This window comes from Cricetulus griseus, chromosome 7, assembly GCF_003668045.3.
Source record: "Cricetulus griseus strain 17A/GY chromosome 7, alternate assembly CriGri-PICRH-1.0, whole genome shotgun sequence".
In the NCBI taxonomy this organism is placed as follows: Eukaryota; Metazoa; Chordata; class Mammalia; order Rodentia; family Cricetidae; genus Cricetulus; species Cricetulus griseus.
In genome coordinates, this window is record NC_048600.1 from 33,866,837 (window position 1) to 33,872,919 (window position 6,083).

At 42.7% G+C, this 6,083-nt stretch overlaps 1 pseudogene; it reads right to left on the reverse strand.

Moving 5' to 3' along the window:
* Nucleotides 1-4,802: 4,802 nt before the first annotated feature.
* Nucleotides 4,803-5,252, reverse strand: LOC100771060 (annotated as a pseudogene).
* Between the last annotated feature and the right edge of the window lie 831 nt (nt 5,253-6,083).

Consider the following 6,083-nt stretch of genomic DNA (forward strand, 5'->3'; position numbering starts at 1 on the left):
TTCTTTCTTTCCTTTCTACTTTCCTTTCCTCAGGAGCAATGTCTTCATTTTTAAAAATCCTCCCCACTCTTGAGAGGCAGGTAGACAAACCACTAAGGGTGCTGTGGTGGTGTGAAAGAAAATGGCCCCCATAGGGAGTGGCACTATTAGGAGGTGTGGCTTTGTTGGAGTAGCTGTGATTTTATTGGAGGAAGTGTGTTACTGTGGGAGTGGGCTTTAAGGTCTCATATATGCTCAAGCCACATCCAGTGTGACAATGGACTGTTGCCTGCGGAGCCTGAGGATCAAGATGTAGAACTCTGTTACTTCTCCAGCACATGTCTGCCTGCATGCCACCATGTCTCACCATGATGATAATGGACTAAACCTCTGAACTGTAAGATAGTTCATTAAATGTTTTCCTTTATAAAAGTTTCCATGATCATTAGCTTACAGTAACTTCCTAAGATCTTATGTCTTAGGGTTTCTATTGCTGTGAAGAGATGCCATGATTACAGAAACTTATTTTTTTTCATTTTAAAACCATCTTTTCTCATTTTATATACAAATCCCAGTTCCTCCCCTCCTCCTATTCCCCCCACCTTCCCTTCACCCCCTTCACCCCTCAGAGAGGTTAAGGCTTCCCATGGGGAGTCAACAAAGTCTAGCATATCACTTTGAGGAAAGACCAAGCCTCCCCAACCCCCCCCCCCCCCCATTTCTAGGCTGAGTCCAAAGAGAATGGACTCAAAAAAGCCAGTTCAAGCACTAGGGATAAATCCTGGTCCCAAGCCAGTAGCTCTCCAGAGTGCCTAAGCCACACAACTGTCACCCACATTCAGAGGGCCTCGTTTAGTCCTATGCAGGTTCCTCCACTGTCAGTTCAGAGTCAGTAAACTCCTACTAGCTCAGGTCAGCTCTTTATGTGGGTATCCCCAAAATGGTCTTGCACCTTTGCTCATATTAGCACTCTTCCCTCTGTTTAACTGGACTCTGGGAGCTCAGCCCAGTACTTAGCTGTGGATCTCTGCACCTGCTTCCATCAGTTGGGTAATATTCTATGATGATTATTAAGGTAGTCATCAATCTGATTACAGGGAAAGGCCAGTTCAGGCACCCTCTCCACTAAAGCTTAGGGTAATCACTGGGATCATCCTTGTGGATTCCTTGTAATTTCCTTAGTGCCAGGTTTCTTGTTAGCCCCACAATGGCTTCCTCAATCAAAATATCTCTTTCCTTGCTCTCCCTTTCTGTCCTTCCCCCATCTCGAACATCCCATTCTCTCATAGTCTCCTCTTCCTCCCCTCCACCTTCCCTTGTCCACCTTCCCCCCACACGTTCCCAATTTTCTCAGATATTGTCTATTTCCCCTTCCCAGGGGTATCTATGTATGTTTCTCTTGGGTTCTCCTTGTTACCTGGCTACCCTGGGGTTCTGGACTATAGGCTGGTTATCCTTTGCTTTACATCTAATATCCACTTATGAGTGAGTACATACTGTGTTTGTCTTTCTGGGTCTGGGTTACCTTATTCAGGATGTTTTCCCCCCAGTTCTATCCATTTGCCTGCAAATTTAAAGATATCATTTTTTTTAACCTCTGAATAGTACTCCATTGTGTAAACATATCATATTTTCTTTATCCATTCTTCATTTGAGAGACATCTATGCTGTTTCTAGTTTCTGGATATTACAATTAATGTGACCACAGCAACTCTTACAACAGAAAACATTTACTTAGGGCTGGCTTATAGTTTGAGAGGTTTAGTACATTGTCATCATGGTGGTATACAGGCAGACATGGTGCTGGAGCTACATTGATCCCTAGGCAACAGGAAGTGAACTATGTCCCACAATGGGCATAGCTCCAGCATAGGAGACCTCAAAGCCTGTCCCCACAGTGACACACTTCCTCCAACAAGGCCACACTTCCTAATAGTGCCACTCCATTTGGAGGCCATTTTCTTTCAAGCCACCTCATATCACTCCCCGGCCCCCCAAAGTCTTGTAACCATATCATAATACAAAAATGCATTCAGTCCAACTTAAAGGAAACCTTTAAGTTTGGTTGGTTGGTTAATCTTTACCAACTTTCATTTTTTGGTGGTTTCCTTGATACTCTATCACAGTCTCAAACTTATTTAGAAGTCTAAAGTTTAAAGTCTTTTCTGAGATTCATGCAATCTCTTGACTGTAATCCTATGAAAAATCAAAATAAAAAAGCAGACCACATACCTACAACACATAATGGCATAGGGTATACATAACTGTTCTAAAACACAGAGAAGGGAGCAAGGAAGGAAATAGTGGTCCAAAGCAAGACTGAAAACCAGATGGGCAAACTCCAAACTCTGTATCTCCATTTCTATTGTCAAAATATTTCTCATATCTCCAACTCTTTTCAGCTTTGTTGACTTCAACACACTTCTCTTGGGTTGGTTCCACTTCCTGTTAGTGGCTCTCTCACAACTCTTGGCAGTCTTCAAGGAAATCCAGGCTTCACCTGCACAGCTTCACACAATGGCCTCTGTTCAGGGTCACTCCTGACACATGTCTTGTCTCAGTGGCTTTCCTTAGTTGCAGAGGCAATTCCATACTTCCTTCTTTTTCTACCCCTGACTACCAAACCATATGGCCAAATCTGCCAAGTTCTGCTGCTTACTGGGGATAGAACATGATCTCCTCATTCAATTACATCTTCACCAACTTTCGTTTTTTTGGTGGTTTCCTTCTCTGCCTAAGTTTGACTGTCTTGAAACTGGATTTATAGACCAAGGTGGCCTCAAGCTTAGAGATCTACCAACCTCTGCCTCTGGAGTGTTGGGATTATAGGCATGTATCACCATACCCGGCACTAAGCTTTTCTTTAATTCTTTTTATAAATTGGAAGCTTAGCTGGATGGAGTCATTTTGCTCTGAGGTCACCACTATCTTTATTCCATTTCTTAACCCATTTATCTCCTTGAAGACAGGATATAGCTCTATTCTACTTCCTGGTGCTCATTTTCTCCTCAACTTGTACATTATGTATTTTTACTTGCTCAGCTTGCTCCTTTTCATTACAGATATTCATTAAAGTTAACACTAGTAACCACACATCAGAGTCTATACTAGGATGAATTGAGATTTCGCCTGCCACAGCACGTAATCCAAAGCTCTTCAATTTAGTCTCAGACAGACTTTTTGGACAAGGGCAGAAAGCAGCCACATTTTCACCAAAATATCATAAAACATTCTTTAGCCTACATACTAACATTCTTCTCCTCTGAAATCTCTTGAGCTAGGCCCCTGAAGATCAAATCAAACTTGGCACCACTATCTTCCATGTTTCTCCCAGTATGGCCCATTAAGCAGTGCTTAAAGCATTCCACTGCTTTCCTAACCCAAACTCCAAAGTTCAAAATCCTCCAAGCAAAAAAGCATGGGTGAGACTGCCAAAGAGTACCACTGTCCCTGATGCCAACTTTTGTCTTAGGGCTTCTATTGCTGTGAAGAAACACCATGGCCATGGCAGCTCTTATAAAGGAAAACATTTAATTAGGGCTGGCCTACAATTTCAGTGGTTTAGTCTATCATGGTGGGACATGGTGGCATGCTAACAGACATGATGCTGGAGAAGGAGCAAGCTCTACATCTTGATCCACAGGCAGTGGAAGGAATTATGACACTGGACAGTATCTTAAGCATAAGAGACCTCAGAGCCTGCCCCCACAGTGACACGCTTCCTCCAACAAAGCCACACCTTGTAGTAGTGCCACTCCCTACAGGGACCATTTTCTTTGAAATCACCACAACAGAAGATAACTGATGTGATCTCTAGTGCCACTTAGAATCTAATTTTTCTTTCTCTGTGTCTCAGTCTCCTCCATTCCAGAACTTGGCCATATGGCAATGTTTTTCTGGGCTCTTATGATGCTAACAGCTGTTTGATAAAAGCTACCCCATGGAGGATGCTGAGGTGTTCCCAGGGAGCTGTGATAAAAGGTCTTGAGCTTAGTGCTATGCCTTTGTCTGGTGCCTGTAATGGGACTGTAAACCTACTTAGTGACCCCTGAGTCCAGTCGTTGGTATCAGGTCTCAGGTGTTCTACCTCTTTTGGATATTCATAAGATAACATCTTCATACAGCTATCATTTGATGTTTAACATATATTGAGAAGAGGATCATCCATAGGCAGAGCATCAAATATTACTAAGATGACCAGCAAGACCATCACACTCACGAAAGGGAACCTTGCTAGTACCCAGAAGCCTTGTCACATTCCTCCCACAACAGGCTCTTCTTCCCCCTTTCCACCCCACTTTTTATTTTTCTTTTTACTATTAAAAGTGACACTGTCAATATGTAAACAATATCAAAGTTCAGTGTGTGGGGGGATTACTCACGGGTAGGCAGTTTTCCCAGCAATCCTTTTTCTATCAAGATTGTTATAAGACATTTTGAGCACAGTAATTCACATGGTAAGGTGTGGGGAAACTGTTTGCTCCCACACTGCTTTTTAAATAAAACAACCAATATAAAGAAAACCTCTTGACCTTTTCTCCAATCCATTATCTCCTCTCCTAAGGAAACTGATTTCAACACACCTTCTTGATCCCAGAAATTCAACTAGACAGCCAGTGGTTACACTCAACAGATGTTACACAGCACAAATTAGGTATTTCAAATGGACAAGAAATTAGTATCAGAACAATGTCTCAGGATGAAGTTTTTGTGGAGCTTCCTCTCCAGTACTTTGAGTTCTACAAGATGAATCTAGAAAATTCACTACTGTGGGAAATGAAGACTTAGGTTGAATTGGGGAGGGGAGGCCGGGGCCTTGGGGACTAGTTGCTGCAACATTGTCCTTCTGGTGGCTGTGGCAGCTTCGTGTTTTCTTTTGGTATCATCAAGCACTGAAACTCCTGCAGGATGACTTTGATGCTGTGGGAATTCTACCACTTTGCCAGCACTGCTGTGGCCCTTGGATCCACCACTCCATTTGAACTACTCATGCTGCTCATATTGACTTTTGTTTCAAATCTTACAGAAGGGGGTGCTTCTGGGTATTTAGTACCACATTCTATTTTAAGGCTATATGTTCGGTTTTCATAAATTGTTCTTGGAGGCCCAATTATCATCTCTGTACCTGTCCATCTCGTAAGTGTCATGTCTTCATTGTCCTCTAGACCCCATCTAACTGTGCTGTCACCTACTGCTTTCTGGCCTTCTTCCAGCTCTTCCAACAGTTGGAAATGTCAAGGGACTTTTGCTTCCCAGCCTGTGGTGGCTGCCATCTTGCGGCCATGTGTATTTTCTTTATTTTGGTATTTTCATTTTACTTTATGTATATTGGTGTTTTGCCTGCACGCGTGTAAGTGCACCACATGTGTGGCTGATGCCTTTGGAGGCCAGAAGAAGGCATTGGATTTCCTGGAATGGGAGTTACAGGTTGTTGTGAGCTGCCACATAGGTTTTGGGAACCAAACCTGGGTCCAAGTGCTCTTAACCACTGGCCCCCATTGTAGCCTCTGCCTAGTCCTTTTTTACTTCACATACATTGTCATGTTTCTGCCACACTGTGTATCTAGGCTCCACAGCATTTTATTTTATGGTTATAACACCAATTCTGAAAGCTGTGTGTTCCATTTGATCAGCACTGCTTGTGAAAGTTACCCAGGAACAAGCCACTCATTCATTTTAAAACGGTTTCAGTCTCTTTGCGTCTTTCAGAAAGTTGTTTTCTACCTTCTCGATCCCTTTCCTCATTATTTTCATCAGAAGTAAGTCAGTGGTTTGGCAGAACCACTCCTCTAGCTTTCTTTTGACATATAGGTGTTCACGTGCACTTACATGTGGAGTTTTAAACATTTCCACTATAAAAATTGCCTCCACAGAAGAGACATGAATCTGGGCTTTAGAGCCAGGCAGTCTGAATGTGATGCCAGCTTCTGGGGCAAGCGATTTCACTCTTTCCATACTTAGATGTACTCACCTATGAAATGAATTGGTAAAAATTTCTGTGTCAACATTGGAGAAGGTCATGAGACACCTTCTAGGTACTCATGAAATAACTAGGACTCTGATGTCACATGTTCTGCAATAATTCAGCAAGCTGCCTTTCTTTT